Raw genomic sequence first — 24671 nt, forward strand, 5'->3', positions numbered from 1 at the left:
ATAGTTTCTTCTTATAAAATGTCATCTTGTTTTATTAAATGTAATCTCGTTTTATTTTCTTGATGAGAGAATAGCAATTTATTTTGCTAATGAAGTTTCAAGGTGATACAGAAATCAGTATGTATTTATTGGGGAAAGTTGCTTCTCATTCTCACAGTTTGGTTTTCAGGTATGTACATGACATGTGGTCCAAGGAAAATGGCCAAGGTATTTGGAGAAGTTAGACTAATCAGTCTGGGCCATAATCACACAATTGCAGACTTGACCATTCACTAGATGGTTGCTGCATTTATCTTCTATTGCTGCTATAACAAACCATGGCAAACAGTGGTTTAAAACATAAATGCGTGATTTTACAGTTCTGGATGGGAAGTCAGAAATGGGCCTCACTGTGCTATAAGCAAGGTGTTGGCAGGGTTATGTTCTTTCTAGAGGCTCCAGGGGAGACTTCAGTTCCTTGCCTTTCTTTTCCAGATTCTAGAGGTCACCCTGTTTCCTTTGCTCATGACTCCCTTCCATCTTTAGAGCAAGCAATGACCAGATGAATCTTTCTCACATTGAATGACTCTGACCTTCACTTATCTGACTGCTTCTTCATGTTTAAGGACCCAGATGAACACAATGAATTCATCTGGATAATCCAGGATAATTTCTCTGTTATAAAATCAGCTGATTAGCAACCTAATTCCATCTGCTAACTTAATCCCCCTTTGTCATATAATAAAACGTATTCATAGTTTCCAGGGATTAGGACTTAAATACCATTATTCTGCCTAGCATGGATACTCATTCAGATGTTTGGCTTAGATTTGAACTGAATTTTATGGCCACTTGAATTTATCAGGTAATTACCCAGTATACTTTTGTTGCTGTATATAAACTGGACACATGTGAATTCATTGCTTTTACATTTTTATCTTGAACCTTAAATATAAATTCTCTATACAGTGTTAATTTTTAAAATTGCAGATTAACAAAAACAGGAAGACCCAATGTTATTGATCTTATAAATGACATAGCAACATTTTACCTATGATTTACAAACAAAATATAATTATTGCAAAGTTGAAACACAGGAGTGGAAACTCTCTTAGAGACTTAAAAATGTCTCTGTAGCATTATTATGTCAATAAGGGAAACTAATGTGCAGGAAATATGAGATTTGTTTACTATTGACTGGTCATGTCCATAAATAGCAGTTTTATAAAATATTCAATACTGAATGCCAAGATCAATTGTATTTGTCATCCATTCATCCACATATAAGAAAATAATCTCTAAATTAAGAGAAAATACAAATGTTTTCTAGATAGATATAGATACATGTCACATTTGACCATTTTAATCCCAGGAAAAAGGCTTTATAATCCCGTTACAACTGCATCTACTCCTTCCAGGTAAATCTGGAATTTATTGTCCTATTTCCATTATTAAACGTAGAATTATCCTGAAAAAGTAACACTGTAATTTACTTGTATGCTTGGTTGCATCCTTAATCACATAGGAAAGTATTTTTGCCTTATGAACCTTTTTACATTTCAAAGCTTCTTCCCTTTCCAGTGAAAATAATAGCTTGTATTTCTTTTCATCTCCGCATCATGAAAATTCAATTTCCTTTCCTCTATGCTTTTATTTATCTTTTAACCCTTCATATTATAAACTGTGGAGTTTGGTTTTATGCTATTGCTGTTTTCTGTACAGTACATTTTCTATTTTTGGCCCTGGAGATATCTTTTTAAATGGCATATCATACTGTATGTACTTTAAATGAGATTGCTTTCTTCTGGCGTAGGCTTTTTCTTTGAAAAAAACTTTTCTTGACATTTACATGAAACACACATAGAGGTTATGCAAAAAGTTCCCAGTTAAAGACCAAAAGATTATAAATTGTCCAGTTATTTTATCAGCATCTTGAAATAAGCATAAATTGCCATTGACCTGGGCAAGCTATTAAGTGTACCTTTGAAAGACAACTTATAGCGGGACCAGTATGGACACAAGGTTATTTAGCGAGATACAGAATGATTACTTGATGACTATGTATAAGAGTGGAAAGTAAGGTCTCAGGCCCCAAACTAAAGAATGATTAGGTTGTATCATCTAAGAGTCACTACGATTAACCTCCTGACACTAATGTTTCATAATATGTTAGAGACAGAAGAAAATGTTTGCTGATTTCCCATGTGGAAACTGAAATGCAGAGAATATAGGAGACATACAAGGGCCACCTGGCCAGTCACTGGCCACACAAAGTCAGCGTCCACACTCATCCACTGTTTCTGCTCTGTCTGGTCCAGGCAGAGTAGCAGGTCCATCCAAAGTCTCCAGCCAATCCTATGGTAATGGTGCGGCTGGAGATCTGCATGTTCCCAGAGAGAAGGCATAGGGGCTCCTTCCTTCTTGGAACTAACTGGATGTGACAGCTGTTGTAGAGGTCATCTACGCCTGGGTGAGGCCTTGCCCACAAGTGCTTGTGAGTACACTCAAATGGCATCACCCATATTCAGTCACACAATTTAATCATAAACACCGTGAAAATTTCAATGTAGATGCAAATTACTGAGAGATAATGTAGTAGCAACATGTCATTTATGACTCAGGACTGTCAAGCATCAATTATGTCAAGGGGCTGTTTTGTAAGTCAGAGGGGAAAACCACCTTGGAGCTCTTGGACCCCTTCAAAGGGGAACCTTGGGATTATGACCAATATAATTGATATATTTTTCAACAGTATTATAAGATAGAAATCATATTATTTTTCTACATTTTAGATCCCAGAAATGTAGTGGAGTTAAGCAATACATCTGAATTTAATTTATATCTTCGTGTTAACTTCTGTTATATTGCCAAATGAGGCAATATAATGATGAAGTTGCTAAAAGGAATATTTTTTTTCCTATCAAATGACCAAATTAGATGATTAAACATTTGTAACATCATATCTTAAGAAACACCTTTTAAATATTTATATCCGTATTATTTATGGGGGTTGATATTAAAAGGAAATACTGCTTAGAGGGAGAGAAAAAAAACTAATAGTGGTTGTACTGGAGTTGAAGAACTACTCTTCTTTCTACTTTTATTTTCCAAATTTCCTTTATGAGGATGCTTAAAGTTTATAAAGGAAAAAGGAATTGTTGCATGGACTATCTTATTATGGCTTTTAAATCACATACTTTGTCCTAAATTATAAATTCCATTTTGAAGGCTTTTGATGCAGTTTCGTGAATATTTCTTGCCTATTTCTGGCTGTGTCTCCAGTCTCAAAACATGCCCAGCAGAGTGCATAGATATTGTTGCTTCATTCAGATTTCAGCATTTTATTGCATGTCCTAGGAGAAGGGTTAATAAAATTGTATGCATGGGGGTACAGCATGCAGCAGAGAAGCTGATGTGATGGTAGGAAAATCATCGGATCAGAATTTAGATAACCTCTTGTCTAGATCTGCCCTTTTTTTTTCTTTTTTGTTGGCTACATGTCCTGGGGCTCTTTGTTGAACTTACAGGACCCATTATCATCTTATTTAAAATTAATAGCCATCCCTTCTAGCCATGTTGTAAGAATTATAAAATAGAACATGTAGGCAATCAGATTATAAACTGTATAGCAAATGAAATGGAAACTTCATTTTTGTGTTACGGGATGAATAATGTGGTTATCATTATTTTATTCTCTGAATGTTAAATTACTTTTTTTTTTTATTTTTTAAGTGTTTTTATTTATTTTTGAGACAGAGAGAGACAGAGCATGAGCAGGGGAGGGTCAGAGAGAGAGGGAGACTCAGAATCCCAAGCAGGCTCCAGGCTCTGACCTGTCAGCACAGAGCCTGACGCGGGGCTTGAACTCACAGATTGTGAGATCATGACCTGAGCCTGTGAGATCATGACCTGAGCCGAAGTCGGATGCTTAACTGACTGAGCCACCCAGGCACCCCTGTTAAATTATTTCTTAAGAAATACTGAAGTTTGAAAAGATCTATCTTCAAGAAAAGTACTTAAAGGGCTCTACCCCATTGAAAGTACCTGTGTTTAGTGTATTTTTGTGTTGATTTGAGGTTCTCACTCCTCATAAATCTTTACCTTTTACCTTTTAAAAACCACAGGGTCAACTTGTCAGTGACAAAGCTGCTTTATTAGCAGTTCTCAACCTCTTTAAGTCTGTTGCTGCTGCTGCTAAGTCCCAAAGGATTTTCTGGGGGACCCACTTAGAAATTAAATTGCAGGCAGCTTTGAAACCTCTCTTTCATAAGACAGTGTCTCCTGTTAGTCTTCAGGACTCACAGAGCTATTTAGAGGTTTGGGCTGAGCACTGTGGCCTTCCTACTGGGTGCTTTTTCTTCTTCAAAAGTACTTCTGTGACAGGGCCATTCAGCTTCTATAAGAGGAGACACATCCGGGGCCTGATGAGGTTTAGTTTCACTGTCGCGTCACCCTCGTGTGAGAGACTGGCTCTGGGGCATGTGGTGATGAGCTGTAGGTTTGGCTGCATTTGAAACGAATGCCTGGGACATCTCTTTTGAAAGTCTTGTGCTCTGAGTGTGCATTTGGGCCCCATTTCATCGCTCAGCCTCACCAGCTTGTACTTCCTGAATGGAGCCCACAGCTCTGTCAGGAATTCTCAGAAAACAAAACTTGGAACAGAAGGACCAGGCAAAAAATATCGGGTCTGGCTGTTAGAGATTTCAGGAGAAAATGAGCCAGTCAAGAGCACAGGCACCTCGTTAAGCATCGTGCCTCTTTGGCAGGCTTTTAAAAATAAAACTTCAACATTGGGATATTTTGGGACTCTCTGAATCAGGCTTTGATATTCCAGAGTTTCATCTGTGGATGGAATGAAGGGTAAGGGACTGAGAAAAGAGAACTCTTTGTAAAAGAGTCCCTATTTCTCTAGTTATTTTTTTCCCTTTATAAACAAAGAAAAACAAAATAATAAAATTCACTTTTGTATCAGATTCTCCTAGACATGGCAAACTTGAGCATTGTCTCTAGAAAGAGAAGTTGATTTAAGATTTGAGTAGATGTTGGGACGCCTGGGTGGCTCAGTCCGTTAAGCATTGACTTTGGCTCAGGTCATGATCCTGCACTTCTTGGGTTTAAGCGCCGTGTTGGGCTCTGTGCTGACAGCTCAGAGCCTGGAGCCTGCTTTGGATTCTGTGTCTCCTTCTCTGTCCCTCTCCCGCTCATGCTCATGCTCTGTCTCTTAAAAATAAATAAACATTAAAAATTTTTTTAAAGGTATGAGTAGATGTGTTACATAACCTTTGGTAATCGAAGCGATATTTGTATTTCTATAGAGGACTGTAAGCACCTCAAAGAATTGCTGTGTGTTAGGACTTCGAGATGTCTAAGAAGTCATTCTGTCCGTTTTAGAGATTGTCAAGATAGCAAAATCACAGGTCAGAATACGAGTTGGCTTGTCCAACATTTCTAAGCTGTTGAAATAGCTGGTGGGGCTGGAAACAGCCCTTACGTCCCAGCATAGTGCTTTTATTTGTCATACCAGATGACATGCCCCAAGGGAAATTTATTTTGGGATTTGCACCAGCATCAGCTGACAGTTTGCAACTGAGGCAATTGGTCACATAAGTTCTACACCCACTACAGAAGCTAATCAAGGTGGACACACTCATTGCTAGCTTGCGAGAAGTACAGATTGCTGGAATGTGGAAACACATTTCCAAACTGAGTCCCACTTGAGGGGCAATGTGATTGTACCGAATATTGAAGGAGCACGTGAGAATCTGTGCTGAGAGTCTGTTCCATCCAACGACACCTATTGAAGGCAGAGTTTTCAGAAGAGGACTAAACATGAGCAAAGCATAAAAGGGAAGAATATGGGGAAGGTAGAATGTGGTGACGCAAGAGGTGTGTTTCCAATTAAACGAACTGACAGTTGTCCGTGTGTGCCCCAAAGATGAAGCAGGGAAGCCTATTAATGTTAGGAAAGCTCTACAAGTCTTAGCTATCACTCGATTAATTTTTAACAAATAATTGAATGCAATGCTCAAGACTAGAAACATTTTTCTTTATTGCTATCGTAAGAAAATTAAGGTAGAAACAGGAGGCTCCAGAATGGTCTACGCTTCAGCTTCACTGAGGACATTTAGAGCAATTGCTACATTTTGATAAAAAATAGAAGTTTAGGTTGCCTTTTCCCCAGTGCCTGATCCCTTTGCAATACAGGATTCATATCCTAAGCAACTGTTCTTTATAACCTAAAAATGAAAGTTCACTTGACTTTAAAGGGAGATAAATACATGGGACTAGACTTGAGCACAGCCTTGAAACTGGTTCTCATGACTTTGAAACCTTGCCTTGTAGCAATCTCTGATTTTTAGGTAATTTGGAAAAAAAAAGTATATTCAAAAACTCCCAGCTTTAACATTATGATTATACCCTGAAGATTTCAGGGTACACCGGTAACTTCATCACTGGCTAATGATGCCTTTGTTGGCCATGGAATAGAAAATCCTTGATGTAACCTGGTTGCCCAGAAATTGCTTGATATGCGTATCTACTATAAATGTCACCAATCGTTTTGTATCTCTTTTTACAAGTATATGCACTTCTTATTCTATTACGGGGCACTAACAGTACTTGGGGAAACTAAATGTAGAAACTGGGTTAATGATCACCAATAATTGAAAGTCTCAGAAATGAAATTTGTTCATCCCTTTCCATATATTATGGTCAGTATTTGTCAGGTCCCTTGTCCTTTTTGTTATATTTCATTTTAGTTTATTCAGCATTTAATAAGCCATCAGTTTTGCCATGACCCTGGAAACTAGGACAGTAGAGGGATTTGTTTCTGGGCAGAAGAGCAAAGGAATTTAAGAAAAAGGTAGTTTATGTTAGTGTCTATTCTTTTGTCATTTTGGGTTTTGTAGCCCTTTGTATCCTGGCTTTCTTAACAGTTGCTATCTGTTGTCTGTTTCACTGACTCCTGTTATCTGTATTAATTAACTAGAGTAATTGTACCTTTTTCAAGGGTCCACAGGGCCAAAGTTTCCTTATAGATGAGATGAACATATCCATTCATTTTATCTCCTTCACAGTAAGTTTCTTTTGATGACCAGTTTAAAAGTGGCCATTTGCTTTTACTGTGAGCTTCAGGAGGTTGAAATTGTACCAGGCATGCTATAAATTACACACTGCATTAGGATTACAGTGCTAGAATTTCTTATATGACATTAGAACCAGAACTTGAAAAACATGGATGCCTTCCTTCTGCTCTCTAGATCTCTGTATAATCTCGCCACTGTTTGCGAACACTGTTGTACACCCACCATTCTGGCCCGGATTCACCTTTTTTCAAGCCTGCCAAACCTCATTGCAGATGCTAAATACTGCCTCTGGGATCTGTTGTCTCAGTCCAAATCTATGTTTTGATGTTAATTGAATGTGATAGTGGTAAAGGTTGCAGTCATTTGGGGAGCTTATTCCTTGCGAGGAGGGAGCTGCGGAGGGTAAACGGAGGCCTGGTGTGCTATGCAAGTTTAATTTTCTGCGTCCACCTGTGATGTTTCAGTAATACTTTGAGAAGCAGAAAGAGAACTTTTAAGAATTGCCCGGGGAACATTGAGCGTATGTGGTTTACTCTTTATTGGGCCTAAATGAGCTTTTAAATTCCTTCCATAGGAAATCTGTGGAGGTGGAGGTAGGGAAAATTTATTCTTACCAGGTTTATCGGGATATCAGATCGGTCTGTACAACTTACACCTTCTCTCAGATGCCTTTATAAATAAGGTTTCAGAAGGTAGTCTCTTAACAGGTTTTTTATCCATTTCCCAGGCAGGGCTTATTTTCTCTGCATCAGCGAACTTGTCATGATAATCAACTTTTTTGTCCCAACCATCAATCACTCTTGATTACAGCTGGGTAGAAGTTCTGTTCTGTTGATCAGCTCATCAGTGCACATGATATTACACCTGGAGGCCAGTACAAATCATCCCTCGATGGGGAAAGCGTTTCCCTTCAAGGCTTTTGTCGACGGTTTTATCATTTACATTTGGGTCTCATTGAGTTGTCATGTCTAACTTTAACTCTGCTTTCTCCTATGAAATATTCTCCTGAAATAGCTCTCAAGGTTTGCTCGATCATTTGTGCGATATGGTTATCATGTTCATGCTTTGGCTTTCTTAATTCAAGTAGTAGCTTATGATCTATTGTTTCCTTACTTTCATATCAACTTTTTTTTCCGTTCTTAATGCAGTCATTGTAGAAATTAAAATCCCGCGAATCATAATTCAATGAATATTCAGGACTTCTGTAAAAAAACAGCTTAGCATATGTTTTAGTAGAATGTTTGCAAGTCTAATTTTGTTGATTTTTAATGGTTTCCTAAGTTAGGTTTTTTGTTTTATGTTTTGGCTTGGACTAGGGAATATTTATCTTTAATTTTCATCTTATTTTAAGTAACACTAAGTAGCTATCTTCATGGTTTAAAAAGACATTGAGAAGTAAATGTTTTAAAATCAATTGCTCAAACTCAGCATTACTCTTTGCTGTGTCTGCAATATATGTTATGCGAAGTAAAATTATTTATTTCTCTAAGCCAACTTCTATTTCTTAAAACAGGAGCATGTTCAGATAAGTACTACAGCAATGATAGAACATTATCATGGTAAAATATTTATTGATTTCATAAAGTATTTAAAATAAACGTATGATTAAATAAACATTTAATATGTCCTCGGTGCATCCCACAAAGATAATTTTTCTTTTTTTATTGCATTTTGTTGTGTTTTATTACTTTATAAAATCCAGAACAATAATTTAGAGAAGCGTAAGAGATATTTTAACGTTTAGAGTGCAAAGTATAAAGAAAACTGAATGGAATATGAACTTACAAAATAATGCGGATTTGATTAGATTTCATGCCTTTCCCTTAAAAAGGATGAATTAGAAAAACCTAAAGTTTCCTGTGTGGCTGGACTTCCTATGATAATGATATATTTCTATTTTTTGTGTGTAGTAGGACAACAGTAGGAGAGAGACTGCTGCTTTCTTTCGATACCGATATTCGGGTATTATTAGTTCTTACTTTAACCCCCAAAACAAAATGAGGGCAAATGGCATCCCTTAACAAGAAAGCGATCCATGCAGAAGCATATAAACCACACAACACTAAATGGGGTTTGGTTTTTAAAGGCTGAGCTAACAGCTCAAGCTGGTTCACTGATAGATCTGTTGTCTTGGCTCTCTTACCAGGATAGGAGCTGATCGCTTCGGGCGAGAGATGCTATGTCATTATGCAGGTTTAACAATTAACGAGAATATATGCACCCACTGTTGTGGCTCTTTATTAGCAGTCAGCAGACTAGATGTTATAATGAAGAGTAGGTCAGAATAGTTCATCTCTTCTTAGCCCAGAGAGGCTAGTCAAATGGTCAAATGACTTTTTTTACTTTTAAACAGTAGCCACAGCGTATAACCTAATGCCAAACTTTGAACATCAGCCCCAAAGAAGGGTCTGTGTTTATATATTCATAAAACACTCAGATTGTCTGAAAAAATTCATTACAATTTATTGGAGGCTGATATGAAAGGACAGACCTTTATTTTGAATAACTCAAGGAGAGTTTTCTCCTTCTTTTTGTCTAGTGTTTTCCGGGTGGATATGTTTAGTTACATTGTAGTTCGTTGGCACATTTCATGTTGGCAGAAAATTTAATGCAGATTTTGGAAAGTGAGACATTTGGGGTGGGATCCAGTTACTAAAATTTTACCATGTAATCTCTAATTTGAAACATGTTGTCAATCTTTAAATTAAAAAAAAAATGCTGAGAATTAAAAGCTCAGTGAAAACAGAGATTGTATCAAAGGTATTTCCACCAAAGGTATAGAAATCAGTGTGGGGTTTTTGTTGTTTTTAAACAAACCACTGTGTCGCTGAAGAACCTTGAAAGAGTAGGCCCTAATGTAGCTCTATCTCATGAATAGATGTATTCTCTATAAAAAGTTTCTCAATTCTGGTTTACAGGAGAATGACTTCAGTATCTGGAGGTGGAGGAGAGGAATAAGTTAATTATGTTGATTTCAAAATGGCACCCATATTTGTTTCTTCAGCTGAAATCTCTTCCTCAACTTCATATTTGAATATCAATGGCTTAGTTACTATTTTCACTTGGTTAGCTAAGAGATAACTCAGATTGAAAATGTTCATAACTATAGGCCCATTCCCTTCTGCATTTCCCTGATAATGGCAGCTCTGTGTTTTTGTTTCATCTGGTAAAAATATTGAAATCACCCTTTCTTACTATCTCGCACCCTATGTTCAATGTTACACAAATTATGTTAGTTCTACCTCCCAAATATATCCAGAATCTGACCTCTCCACCACCTTCTTGCTACCACACTGGTCCAAGCCACCATCCATCAACTATCATTTAGATGATTACAAACATCCTCTTAATTATTCTCTTAGCTTCTACTCCCTTTACTCAACATTTTTAACTTGGTAAGTTGAAACCAGATGGCTTTTCTGTTTAAAATCCTCCAATGTGGTACGTTCCCCTTACATTAAAAGGCAAAATCCTTAGACTGGTTCTCCAACCCTATGAAATAGGGACTTTGGGAGCCTTTCTGACCTCTTCTCCTCCCATCGCCCTCTCAGTTGCTCTTCTGCAAACACATTGGCCCCTTTTGCAGGGCTGGGACTGGAGTAAGGCAATTGAGGCACTCAGGCACAAACTTTAATAAGGGTTGCTAAAAAAGTGAGTAATCAGAATGAATATTAAATGCAATAGTAAAGAGGTAAAATTGGCAGACTGTGGTCTTTATGCTGGCCACCCATTTTTGTAGATAAATTTTTACTGGAACCAGGCGAGTGAGGCAGGGTTGTACAAGTACGGGGTCAGATCCTGTCTTACTTAATTTGGATATTTTGTCCACAATAGATTTGGTTTGTTTTGGTTTTAATTTTTTTAAATATTAAATATTTAATTTTTTAAATTAATATGAAAATATTATTCATCTCGATCCCTGAATTGTTTAGTATCCCCTTAAGTTTTTCTCCTGATGCAAATACCTCACTTACCTCAACTTCATTCCAACCCAGCTCTTAACTATACCTAGAATGCATCTGGCTCATTCCTACCTCTATGTCTTTGCATGGACTCTCTCTCTCTCTGCCTGGAATTCCCTTTCCTCGGATTTCTACGTTTTTTAAAGCTTTATTCAAATATTACCATCTCATGATGCAACCACTGTGTTTAGGATTTCAGCCTCTGTCATTCCTCCTCTCCTTACCTGATGGTTTTTCCCCTAAGAACTAATTACATCCTAATATACTTCATGATTTACTTATTTATTATGTTTATTGTCCACTGCCAATTAGATTATAAGCTCTCTTGGGACAAAGACTGTTTGTCTGTTTGATTCACTGTTTTATCAAGTACTTAAGCAGTGCTTGATATGTAGCGCTTAATAAATATTTATTGAGTGTATAAGTTAATGGCTAAGTAAATATGAGGATGCTCCCCTGAGGTAGATAGATGATAGATAGATAGACAGATCGATGTCGAAGCTTCATTTCACCTAAGCTTTATGATATGTCAGCCCTCCCCCAATTTCCTCTTCTTTCATACTCAAACCAGGGAAGTCCCATGACAAGGAACAGAGACATTCTTAGGGGAGATGGAAGAAGCTCCCTTTGCCCTAGTTCATTCACCCTTAGTGAACAAATATGGTCTCCCTCCTGTGAGCTTGCTTTATTTTCTGACTTCAAAATATTTGGTCTGTCCAAGGACATTAGATGGCTTCACAGTGGATCCAGGCTTTGCTTGGTAACTTAATACCAAACACATTGTTAGGGCCTTCCATCATGTAATGCATCCACAAATAAGATGAATGGTCAGTGATGTAAATACCCACATGTTAGTTAGGTTAGGGGAACGGTAAATGAAAGAGAAGTGAGCTTTGTTTCCAGATAAGTTGTCACTGTTTTATCCCCAGGAAGATTTAGGATGATCAAGGGCTCTAGCAGCACCTCATCTTAGAGGACATACGGGGATATTTAACTGTAATAGATCCAGCTCCAGCTCCCCATTTTTGGTTCATCTGGTAAAAATGTTGGAATCACACCCTGTGTTCAATACTATGCAAATTATGTTAGATCTGCCTCCAAAATAGACCCAGTGATTTCAGGGTATTTTCCGAATCCCAACGGAAGCCCCAGTCTCCCACAGACTCATGTTTATCAGGAATATAGACAACTACGTATCTAAGAAAACTAGCGGGTGACAAGCAGTGGCATCTGGTCAGGGCAAAGCGGGATCACAAATAGACATGAACAGTGGCACCACTTTGCTTTTCCCTTTGTGCATGTCGGCTCATGTGGAGCAGTGAGCATATGTGGAAGTGACTAGTTAGAGGTACATCATGGGTTAAAGAGAGTTTCTAGCCTAATCTTCAAAGTTAAATTACTTAGACTACAAACTTTTCTCCTCTCTATACAAAGCCAAGCTGAAAGAACAACAATAAAAAACCCAAAGTGGATGTATTTCGAATTCTTTACCCATTAGAGCACTTTCCCTTTATTCTTATTCTACCAATTCTTTGAGTTGACTTGAAGATCCACAATAATTATTCTCTTTGCCTAACAAAACAGGAACAGATAGAGACATACATTTTTCTATTGCCCCAACTCTTGACAGCTGCCGTAAGATGAGATCTTCATAGATATTACAGAAGCCCAGGTTTCTTCAGTAACTCAATAGAATACTATGGCACTTCCTAATAACTGGGAGTGAATATTTTCTAAGATTTTGTGCCATGGAAAAGATGAGGATCACAGCTGTGGAATGATTCAGGGAACTCTTAAGTGTTAGGTGTTCTACAGGGTTACTGTTCACCAGCAGTTAAATGAACAAAAAGAAAAAAAATATTATCAACTTTATTTGATAATTCATACCTAGAGTAACTGGATTCTTTAGAGGCAGAGTGATGGGTGCCGACCTTCCTACTTTCTTGCCATCGCATAAAAATCTAGGCAAATTGTTACATCCCCATTGCCTTGTTCTCTGGATGACTTAGCCTAAAATGAAAGAGTCCGAGGTCCTAAGAAGACATTATCTGAAACTCAGTCTACACATCTGTCTTCTAATCTCAATTTTATTTATGTGGAAAAGAGAGTTGAGGAAGATTTAAACACCTGGACTTCTTTCCATGAGGCTCTAATTCGCCCTATAGAGGCAATTGCTCGAAAGAAAACAAATAAACACAAATGGCAGCTAAATATTTCTCCTTCCATAATACTAGAAGGCATCAGGGGTGTCTTTCATGAACTATTGCTTCCAAAGCCATCCATCACTGCAACAGTTTTCCCATAGATTAAGGGCTAGATTTGCATTCTAAATTAGTTCTGCCAACAGCTGCTGTAAGATAACTTGGCTGTAAGTTAAGAGTTTGTATTTGATCATCTGCCAGTGAAGATCATAAAATTCAGCTTGGCAACAGAATTTAGGAAAAGAGGTCTCCTCAGCCCAGCTGTGCTTATCCTACTGAGTGGCGGGTGTAAAAGCAGTGCTCCAGCTCTCCTTCTCAGGTCAGCATGTGAGTGATTTGTTGCTGAGGGAGTTTGAGCTTAGTTCCAGTTTCTTTGTGTAAGAGAGCTAAACTACCTTTTGTTGAGCTTGGAGAGGGGCAGGGGAGGGAGGATTATTTTAAGCCTGCTATAGTAAACATTCTAGAGTGTTGATGTGGCAATCTGTTCAAATCTTTGCATGATCCCTTGATAAATCACCAAGACCATCATTTCAGCTTTGCACCTCGTCCACAAAATGCAAGTTCAGATGAGAAAGGAGTTATTTTCCAGGTTACTGTCTGTGCCAGATTCATGAAATGGAAAGACAAAGGGACCTTGGATCAGGCTGATCCGGTCTCAGCACATATTTGTTGTATGACTTTGAGCCAGTTTGTTTAACTTCTATGAATCTCAGATTCTCGTGCAATGAAGATGGTAACACTACTGTGCAAGATGTCACTGAGGCTTAAAGGGAGTGTTGTAAGCAAAGCAACAGATTCACAGTAGGATTTAGAGTTAATTTTCTTTCCTTCTTGTATTTGATACTGGCATCAAAATGGTCATGTTTATCAAACTTGGTGTCTTTCCAAAATCACAAATTACATATCTGTGGCAAGGATTGCTAAATGTCCAATTCTTCCTTTATCTTTCTTCATCAATTAGATGATTGCATGTTAATTGGCCCCTGCCAATGTGTTCTATCCTTTTGGCCGATTCTTCTTTCCAATAAGGCGTTAAGCATACAGAGTCACTAAGTTATTTTTTTAAATATAGGTAGGAATTAATTCTAGGAGCAATTTGTAGCTTGACTTAGTAACTGACAGGTTGATTCTGGGTTTTCTCTTTCTCTCTTTCTAATCCTAAGCCGCAAGATCTTCTATAATAGATGTGGGTTTGACCTAACATTTTTCAAAAATGATATCCAGTGAACTGCTGTTCAGGTATCAGACAGTTGGCATTTTGAGTCATATAGATGGATAATAGATGCACAGCAATAGTTATAAGTAAATTTATATGCCATTGACAGATTCGCAAAAGGTTTGCTGCTTAGGATTAGTGCAAGATGACTGGAGTTCAAATGCTTAGAGCACCAAAATGTTCCTGAAAGAGAACTGGCTTTGATTTCCAGATATGAGACTGTCAATGGTCGGCGGAGGGGTGGTGGGAGGAGAAATAGGCATTTTCCAACTGATAAGCAATCGCTCGGTGCTTGTGGTTTTCTAGGTAGGGAAAAGTTTCTTATGTCAGCAATTCATGCGACAGGCCGGTGATGAAGTGACTTCCTCTGCTCCTGTTAAATGGTGAAGTGCTTATTCCTCAGTCCATTGGGAAGATTTAGAGCCGCAGCCTACAGGGCGAGGGCCACCTGTTCTTTCACTCGCTAGAGGTTTGGTACTACATCAGTAATTTCAGGGACCTGTGATGGGTTGTGGCCTTGTTTGTCACTATCGCTTTATGCATAACTCGTCAATTGATGGCAGTGATTATATCCATCTTCACGGAATACAGACTCGGTTTGAATCGCAAGATCTTTAACCCTTGAGTTTCAGGACCTTGAGTGAGGCAGTTGCTCGAACTCCCAAACCAGAGGGTAGTGATATTTTGTAGTGCCAGATAATGAACCTCACAGGCTATTTTTCTTTGTAAAGTGCTTTGATTTACTCCCTTACCTGTGTTTCTGAACACACGGTGTCTGAATAGTTTCTGGCCATCGTAGGCATTCAGTAACTGTTGCATAAACTCAACATGTGCTGGAATGACTTGGTGAAGGATGAACAGCAATGGGAAGAAGAAGAAGGGGGGGATTGCTGGAAGTTGCTGGACATATTTCAATTTGGAATATTTACTCAGAATATTATCTGGTGTATAACTGACAGATACAAACTTGTATACAACTGCCACTTGCATTTGTTTCAGATATGGGGCACAGAGGATGTCATTTAAATTTTTTTTAACATTTATTTTTTTTTAATTTTTTTTTTAATGTTTATTTTTGAGAGAGAGAGAGAGACAGAGTGTGAGCCGGGGAGGGGCAGAGAGAGAGGGAGACACAGAATCCAAAGCAGGCTCCAGCCCCCAAGCTGTCAGCACAGACCCCGACGCGGGGTTCAAACTCACAAACTGTGAGATCATGACCTCAGCTGAGTTAACCAACTGAGCCATGCAGGTGCCCCGAACATTTATTTTTGAGAGACAGAGAGACAGAGTGTGTCTCTGAAGGGGCAGAGAGAGGAAGACACAGAATCTGAAGCATGCTCTGGGCTCCGAGCTATCAGCACAAAGCCCGATGCGGGGGCTTGAACTCACAGACCACGAGTTCACGACCCCAGCTGAAGTGGGATGCTTAACTGACTGAGCTACCCAGGCACCCCGAGGATTTTGTTTTAAAAGTGTTTTCTATTAGGCTTGAGAATTCATATTGGAACTATAGCTAGAAGGAAGCCAAAATGTTCCCTTTTTAAGAATATTTTAAAATCTAATTATCAGAAATCTATATTTAGTTAAATATGATGTTGAAGAGAGTGAAATTTTTGCAGCATGTACTATTCATCGCTGTTCTCCTTCCCACATACATCTTTTCATGCCCTCCCCCAATCCCCACTTGCTGACATTAGAATGGGCCATGTGAAATTGCTAATTTTATAGGTCCAAAGTGGTCACATGCTGGCAGTTTAATATGATTCATGCATATGTGCATGCAAATACATTTTGGTTATTCCAACAGCAGTCTAGTGTGGGAGAAGCACACTTCATCTGAAAGCAAATTGCTCATTTTGCTTTTCTTTTCTTTCTTTCTTTTTTTTTTTTTTTTTTTTTGAATGGAAATCTAGAAATCCCCTAAAAGCCTCATAAGCTGCACCAGGATTGGTCTCTGTGTCATAATAATAACAGTGACGTGAGCAATCATAGATATAACTATCATGTATGGAGCATTTAATGTGTTTAAATTCAGTGACTCCTTAATCCTTATGATGATGCCAAGCTTCCCGGGGACTGAGTCTGTCTCCCCACCCCACCCCCTTTTTTTTGTTCTACCACCACAGCCCTAGTGTCTCGCACATAGTTTAGTACATGGGGCAGATTATAACAACATTTGACGCAAGCATCAATGAACAGGTAATCATGGATTGTTACTTCTACTTTGCCAATGAGAAGCTTGAGCTTTAAAAAAAAAAACTGCATTGGGGCGCCTGGGTGGCTCAGTCGGTTAAGCGTCGACTTTGACTCAGGTCATGATCTCACGGTCTGTGAATTCAAGCCCTGCGCGGGGCTCTGTGCTGACAGCTCAGAGCCTGGAGCCCGTTTCGGATTCTGTGTCTCCCTCTCTCTCTGCCCTGCTCACACTCTGTCTCTGTGTCTCTCTCAAAGATAAATAAACATTTAAAAAATATTTTTTAAAAAAGCTGCATAAACTCCCTGTGCCAGCAAGCAGGTGGAACCCGGTCTTCTGACCACAAAGTCCTTGAATATCATTAGAGATCCTGCTTGCCTGGAGCCACGGCAAAAGGGAAGATACATCTTTTGACAGTTTGAACTGTGGTTTTGTTTCCTGTTTTCTTGAAAAGTCTTGAGAAAATGTGACACAGATCTGAATTATAGAGCAAATGAGAGAGTGGGAGTTGAAACTAACTGTGATGGTAGTCAAGCCTCCGGGGCATTTAATTAAAAACAAACAACAGCTCTGAGGTTTACCAGAGGGTACATGGGTGGGAGGATAGAATTAAGGAGAGCACTTGTCCTGATGAGCACAGGGTGATGTATGGAAGTGTTCGATTACTATATCGTGTACCACAAACTAATGGAACACTGTATGTTAACTAACTGGAATTAAAATTAAAACTTAAAATAAAAAAATAAAATAACATTATGAGAAGAAACATTAAAAAATATATAAAATTTAGGGGCGCCTGGGTGGCGCAGTCGGTTAAGCGTTCGACTTCAGCCAGGTCACGATCTCGCGGTCCGTGAGTTCCAGCCCCGCGTCGGGCTCTGGGCTGATGGCTCAGAGCCTGGAGCCTGTTTCCGATTCTGTGTCTCCCTCTCTCTCTGCCCCTCCCCCGTTCATGCTCTGTCTCTCTCTGTCCCAAAAATAAATAAACGTTGAAAAATATATATATATAAAATTTAAAACCAAAAACAACAATAAAAACACTTTATTTTCCCACCAAAAATTAAAGGAAAAAAATAAGCTTAGAATGTGCCTTTTCAGGTAAGCTTAACAAGAATTAAAATACTTGAAGAAGAAAAAGAAATGTTTCCAAAACCTCTATAGCTTGCTCCCTATTTCTTTTAAATGTACCATGATAGCAGGATAAAATGTTTTAACTAAAAGATACCTTGATAACATCCCACCCTTTCCACTTGAGTCTTAAGAGTCCCAAAGAAAGTTCCTAGTAAGCAACTGAAGGGGGATGAACTGGCATTGGTGAGGAAGAAGACCAAAGAGTTAGGGATTGATTTCCTTCCCCCTTCTACTCCTACTTTATAACAGAGCAGATATTCTGTATTCCATCTTACTTACAAGTCTGGATTGTTTCTTTGCCACAACTTTTAAGAACACAGCTGTGTTGGGGCGCCTGGGTGGCTCAGTCGGTTAAGCGTCCGACTTCAGTTCAGGTCATGATCTCACAGTTCGTGAGTTCGAGCCCCGCATCGTGCTCTGTGCTGACAGCTCAGAGCCTGGAGCCTACTTCAGATTCTGTGTCTCCCTCTCTCTCTCTGCCCCTCCCCTGCTCATGCTCTGTCTCTCTCTGTCTCAAAAATAAATAACACATTTTTAAAAAATTAAAAAAAAAACATAGCTGTGTTACAGCCTTCATACAGCCCTAGTATTAGGTTGGGAACATCTAGCCACTTGCCAGTAGAGAAATCATGTATTAGATGACCATGCATATTCAAAAATTCATTTACCTCTCCTCTCAGTCCCTAAAGAGATCCATTAGTCCCTTTGGATGGGCATCAGGGATTCCTTCCTTCCTTATCTCCTCATCATCATTTCCTATTTTACTTTTCTCCTCCTCTACTGACATGCTGATAAGCTGTTCTCTGTATTTCTGCATTTCCCCCAGAGCTGACTCTCCATCATCTGCTTTTGTTTGGTTTTTCTTTAGCTGTATCTACAGCAGAGAAGGGCAACTTTAGATCTTGTATCCTCTGGGGTCTGGAGGGGGTGCTCAGACTTCTCAAGTTCCTTAAAATGAAATACCCATAAAGCGAACTTTTTTTTTCCTCACGCTGAGGGTCTATTTTAACAAAATTCTTCTAAATGATTATGAAAACATTCCTAACATCTTTTTTCCCTGTCTTGCTAAGACTACTAATGTTGTCTTCTCCCATTAGTATAGCTTGGAGCTGATAGAGGCAGTTAGTTGAGGTTCCCAAAAGGGGGGGGGACGTCTGAGAGTTGGGTAGAGAAAAAGCTCTTCCTTCCACAAAAGGGTTCTAAAGTGATGAAAAGAAATTGAATCAAATACCAGGATGGAGACTCCAGAATTTCTCATTCAAATTTAGTTTTTATTCAAGGCGCTGAAGTTTTGCTTGTCCAATTTGATCCTCACAAAGTAAAGAATAGCCCCCTCTATAATAATTTTGTAAATGAAGAAACTGAGATTTGGGGAATAATAACTTTCTTAAGGTCATATAGTCCATGAGTAGAAAGCCAAATATTAAATTCAGAACCATTAAATCCAAACTTCATTTCATTCCATTTTACTAAAGTAAGACTTATGCCTAATGCTTAGCTTATAGACCTGGAACCATGCTCTTTTGGGTTCTGGGTTATAGTAAGATTTATAGAAAGGTTTAAGTACTGTATTCCATGTGTGTGTGTGTGTGTGTGTGTGTGTGTGTGTGTGCGCGTGCGTGTGTGCATTAACACACCTATTATGAGGCGATATTTCTTCTTCACTTGAAGATGGTGAAAAATGAATGGATGTTTCCAAAAGGGACTTGAGGTCTATAGATGAAATTCATGTAAGATTGAAAAAAGAATCACAAGATTATCTTGGTGTCTGCTGAAAAGATTTTTTTTTAAAGGGATGAGTAAATTATTTTATTTTTTTTAAGCTTCCTAAGTATGTGATGAGAAAGGACAGCCAGGAAAAAGGAAGACACATAAAAAGCTGTGGATGTGAAGGGCTCCTGAAATAAAAGTAGTACTTATTTTTGAAGTGCATGACGTTAAAATTTGGGGGAGTGTCATCAATCACTTGCAGGACTCTCTAGGAAGGAGCAGGATCTTTTGATTTATTGTCAAAGTCAAATAGGATATCAGAAACTGAAATTCCTTTGCACTATGATGAGAAGATATTATTCGGCTTTGATGAAAATACTGAGAAAATCCTCAGTCATAGTTCCACCTTTGGTTTCAGGGAGAGCATCTGGGGAAACTGGGTGTGCTGTCCATACCAGAAATTGATTTGGTAAGGATTGAGAAGGTAATATATAGAGGTGATTTGAGTCCATCCATATCTATGGTTTAGCACCACATCTAGGTCTTTCGTTACTCTAGGCTATTCAAAGAAATACCCAAAGAAAGATACATCACAAACTTGCCTCTTTTAGAATCATGTAATTGTAGATTTTCGGAGTACTTCGGTCTTCATTTAGGCAAAGACTAGCTAAAAAAATAAATTTGCAGACTTAATTGTGACTATCTGCTCACACACTGTTTCTTCTTTTCCTTGGCTGGGAACTCTGTTTATCTAGATTTAAAGCATAATAAGAAGGTAAATGCATTTGTTAGTTTAATATAACCCTGATTGTGTAAATCAATCAGAAGATGTATACCAACTCTAATAGTCAATATTTTAATTTTCCTACGTAATATCCAAAATACCTGTACTTCATCCATTGACACATGTCTTCCAAGTGGTGATTTCAGAAATTCAGGCCCTTGCATTTTATGGTGTTAACATCTTCAGAGTGTGGCTTCTAAGGTGATTGTGCTTGTTTGATCCAATGGGCAGAAGAGAAAGAACCTAGAAAACTATGCTTGGGAAGTTTTAGTAAACCAGGGTGAGACATATTGCAGGTCCTTTACACTCAGAGTCATTGTCTATTACTCAACCACATAGCTACCTAGGTGTAAGAGAAGTATAGTCTGGCTGTTTGCCAAGGAAGAAGAAGAAATAAATTTCTTCTGTGAATTCCTGACATTGTTCCCCAGAAGCTAGTATATTACAAAAATGATTCTGTTTTGTTTCTGTGGTAAAGATACAGGATCATAGAAGAAAGTAGGAAATGTACTAGGGCTTTTTAAATTTTTCTTTTTTTTACATTTTACTTATTTTTGAGAGAGAGAGAGAGAGATTGAGACGGAGCACAATTGGGGGAGAGGCAGAGAGAGAGGGAGACACAGAATCAGAAGCAGGCTCCAGGCTCCAAGCTGTCAGCACAGAGCCCGCCGTGGAGCTCGAACTCACAAACCGTGAGATCACGGCCTGAGCTGAAGTCGGATGTTTAACCGACTGAGCCACCCAAGTGCCCCTATCAGGGCTTTTTAAAAAAAATCTTTTCTCCCCTTCTGGTTATGTGTGTGTGTGTGTGTGTGTGTGTGTGTGTGTGTGTGTGTGTGTAATTCATTTATATATATGTATTATACATATAATGTATATATAATATATAGTTCATTTTCCTAAATATTTGTGCTAAATACAGAACTATTTGAAAAGTTCTTCATGTTGTAATGGAAGGATCATGAGTTTTGGAAACAAGAAGACCTGGTTTCAGATATTTCCTCTCTGGCTTACTCCTTCTGGACCTTGGGCAAGTCACTTAGACATTATGAATCTCAGTCTCCTCATCTGTGAAATTAATATAATAAACTCTAACTTTGATAACATCCCTTCATAGTATGTAGAATGTATTAGTTGGCAAATATTTGGTATTTGCTGTTTTTATCATTATCTGGGCACCTTTATGTTCTTTTTTCCTTACCTGAAAATCTATGGAAAGGATTTGATTAGTTACATTTACACTAAGCTGCTATAACAAATAGGCCTTAAACTAGAGAGACTTGAGAACATGGATGTGTATTTCTCTTTTTCTGGTTTTCTGCACTGAGCATTTCTGGTCATCTGGTTCCATGTGGTTTTGGTGACTTAACAAGTCATGGCCATTCCAGATATGAAGGATATTGAAGAGCAGAGGGTAGCCAATTTAAAATACTAATCTATAGAGGAAAGTCTAAGTTAAGATTAGACTCTTATTTAGTCTTTATCTGAAAATTTACTTTCAATATAACAAATAAATCAGTTTACTGCTTATAAACCTTTTGTACCATTGCTCTGTTTTAGGGACTGGGAAATTTTCAGGTGAAATGGTTTATGTTGGATATATGAATGAACTTGGGAGACTAGTGGGGAGCTGTGCCTTCACTTTTTAGCTTGTTGCTTACAATACCAAGCTATATCACCTCTCTCTAAGAGTGGCAATCGTCATGAGGGTGTGAGAGAAACAATCTTGATTAAATACAGAAATGTTGAAGATATGTTAATCAGTAAAGTATTTTATGTAACAGTAAAGAGTGTGTTCTTAATTTTTATATAATAACATATAATTAGTTCAACAAATAGATATTGAGCAACAGCTACTATAGGAAACTATTGCTGATAGGAAAAAAATCTCTGAACATCTGAAAGGATTAATATTAGATGGTTTGTTTATAGGTTATTTTGCATTATCCCTTCTCTTTATTTAAACTTTCAAGACTCTACTCTGAGGACTTTGATAAAAAAAAAAAGTAAAAGTATTTAAAAATAACTCATTGATGTTATTGAAAATATTTACTCATCTTTGTGCTTTAATGAATGATAGAATCAAAATGCAGGTCTGTTTCCAGATATCCACTTATAATATGGAAACATATGTGAGCAGAATTAGATAATAGTGCTTAGTTCAGAATGATAGTGTCAGATGACCAAGTTTGCATCTGGAGGCCGCCTAAATTGGCAACTGCTTGACCAAGCATTCAGATCCTTCATTTATTCCAGACCTTTCCAAAATCCATTGTTTTAATCAATTGATTAAGCATTAAATGATCCTATTCTGTATTACAGTTGCCAACAATACATATGTTATAAAATCCAGTGGACACTTCCATAACTCCTTTTATCTGACATAGCAGCCGCAGTCAGTAGTGACTTCGCTTCCAGAAGTCGTTATCTCTCTTGGTTTCCATGATACGAGATTCTTCAGGGGCTTATCCTATTTTCATTACTACATCTTCTTTATCTCCTTTTCTTGATCCACTTCCTGTAATGCCTATCTATTTGGAATGCCCCACAGCATAAACACTAGTTGAATACATAAATATTTAAATGAACAAGTAAATAAATAAATGTAATCTTAAACCTAAAGGAGGGACACTAAATTTTAGCGTTTCAGGATTTGGGAGCACAATGAGCAGAGGAGCATGTGGAACCCTTCCGCTTGAAGGATTGCAGGACTCACCATGCAAAGGTGCGCAGACAGCATTGGCTAAGCAGACTCAAAGAACAGGGGCTCCACAATTCCTTATCGAAAACGGAATTTTGGAACGGTTTTGCAAACTTCATGCTTGATTTTTCCCTTGGTTTCCATGCAACTTGAATCACTGACTCATTCTTGAAGTTCTTTTGTTGTTTTAATACATTAAATTTGCTCATTACAGCTGAATATGAATGGAAAATAGCATCTGTTTACACTGTAATAATATAAAAATTACTTACTAGTAACAGAATAAAGAGCAATTTGCAAAAGCTAATCATATTTGTGCACTTGTCTGCAAAAAGTAAACTGTTAATGTATGCCCAAGGGGGGAATCACTTGCTGGTTTAAGCATTGGAAGCTGTGATATTAACAGGCATCACTTAGACAACTCTGGTATTTAAGATTGGATACAAATATCCCAACTTGTCATGAAAATATAGATGTTTATTAGTTTTGTTTTGACCCTGGTAAATTCAAACAATGTGGAGATTCATATAGTATCATAGAAAATTCAATGGTTAGAAATTTCTTAATATTTGCAAAGTCAAAAAGTTTTAGTAAGTCTTATTTAGAGAAAACTTTTTTTGACTTTTCTTAGTGCTAATCACAAATACTGCTGGAAAAACATGTCAGAAGCAGCCCCCCACACCCCCCAAAGCATTAAAATGAAAGAGCTGTTTAAAAATTGAAAATGAGTCGACTTTGGCTCAGGTCGTGATCTCATGGCTTATGGGTCGGAGTCCCACGTCGGGCTCTGTGCTGACAGCTTGGAGCCTGGAGCCTGCTTCGTATTCTGTCTCCTCTCTCTCTGCCCTCCCCACTCATGCTCTGTCACTCTCTCTCTCTCTAAAAATTAATTAATTGGAGAGAGGGAAGATGGCGGCATAGGAGGACGCTGGGCTCACTGCGCGTCCTGCTGATCACTTAGATTCCACCTACACCTGCCTAAATAACCCAGAAAACCACCAGAGGATTAGCAGAACAGAGTCGCCGGAGCCAAGCGCAGACAAGAGGCCCACGGAAGAGGGTAGGAAGGGCGGCGAGGCGGTGCGCGCTCCACGGACCGGCGGGAGGGAGCCGGGGCGGAGGGGCGGCTCGCCGGCCAAGCAGAACCCCCAAGTCTGGCTTGCAAAAAGCGGAGGGGCCTGAGGGACTGTGTTCCGACAGCAAGCGCGACTTAGCAGCTGGGAGGTCATAAGTTAACAGCTCTGCTCAGAAAGCGGGAAGGCTGGAGGACAAAGGGAAGGAGAGCTGCTGAGCCCCCAGACGACAGAGCTCAGTTTAGTGGGGAACAAAGGCGCTCGCCATCGCCATCTCCCCCGCCCATCCCCCAGCCAAAATCCCAAAGGGAACCAGTTCCTGCCAGGGAACTTGCTCGCTCCGCGCAAACACCCAACTCTGCGCTTCTGCGGAGCCAAACCTCCGGCAGCGGATCTGACTCCCTCCTGCTGCCACAGGGCCCCTCCTGAAGTGGATCACCTAAGGAGAAGCAAGCTAAGCCTGCCCCTCCTGCCCCTGTGCACCTTGCCTACCCACCCCAGCTAAGACGCCAGATCCCCAGCATCACAAGCCTGGCAGTGTGCAAGTAGCCCAGACAGGCCACCCCACCCCACAGTGAATCCCGCCCCTAGGAGAGGGGAAGAGAAGGCACGCACCAGTCTGACTGTGGCCCCAG

The 24671-nt window shown here is 38.9% G+C and overlaps 1 protein-coding gene and 1 long non-coding RNA gene across 5 annotated transcripts in view; one reads left to right on the top strand and one right to left on the bottom strand.

Moving 5' to 3' along the window:
* Positions 1 to 24671, top strand: part of ZNF385D (zinc finger protein 385D) — a 901583-nt gene that overhangs the window by 777167 nt on the left and 99745 nt on the right. The gene's annotated exons all lie outside the window — the stretch shown is intronic.
* LOC121033604 (uncharacterized) overlaps positions 19751 to 24671 on the bottom strand; it is a 16079-nt gene continuing 11158 nt past the window's right edge. Inside the window, exons 2-3 of the long non-coding RNA XR_005792021.1 lie at positions 22979 to 23210; positions 19751 to 20229 (exon numbers count right to left, since the gene is read on the bottom strand). This is a non-coding gene — a long non-coding RNA (uncharacterized LOC121033604). The remainder of the gene's footprint in view (positions 20230 to 22978; positions 23211 to 24671) is intronic.

Source organism: Herpailurus yagouaroundi, unplaced genomic scaffold (assembly GCF_014898765.1).
Source record: "Herpailurus yagouaroundi ecotype Mexico unplaced genomic scaffold, PumYag 159, whole genome shotgun sequence".
In the NCBI taxonomy this organism is placed as follows: Eukaryota; Metazoa; Chordata; class Mammalia; order Carnivora; family Felidae; genus Herpailurus; species Herpailurus yagouaroundi.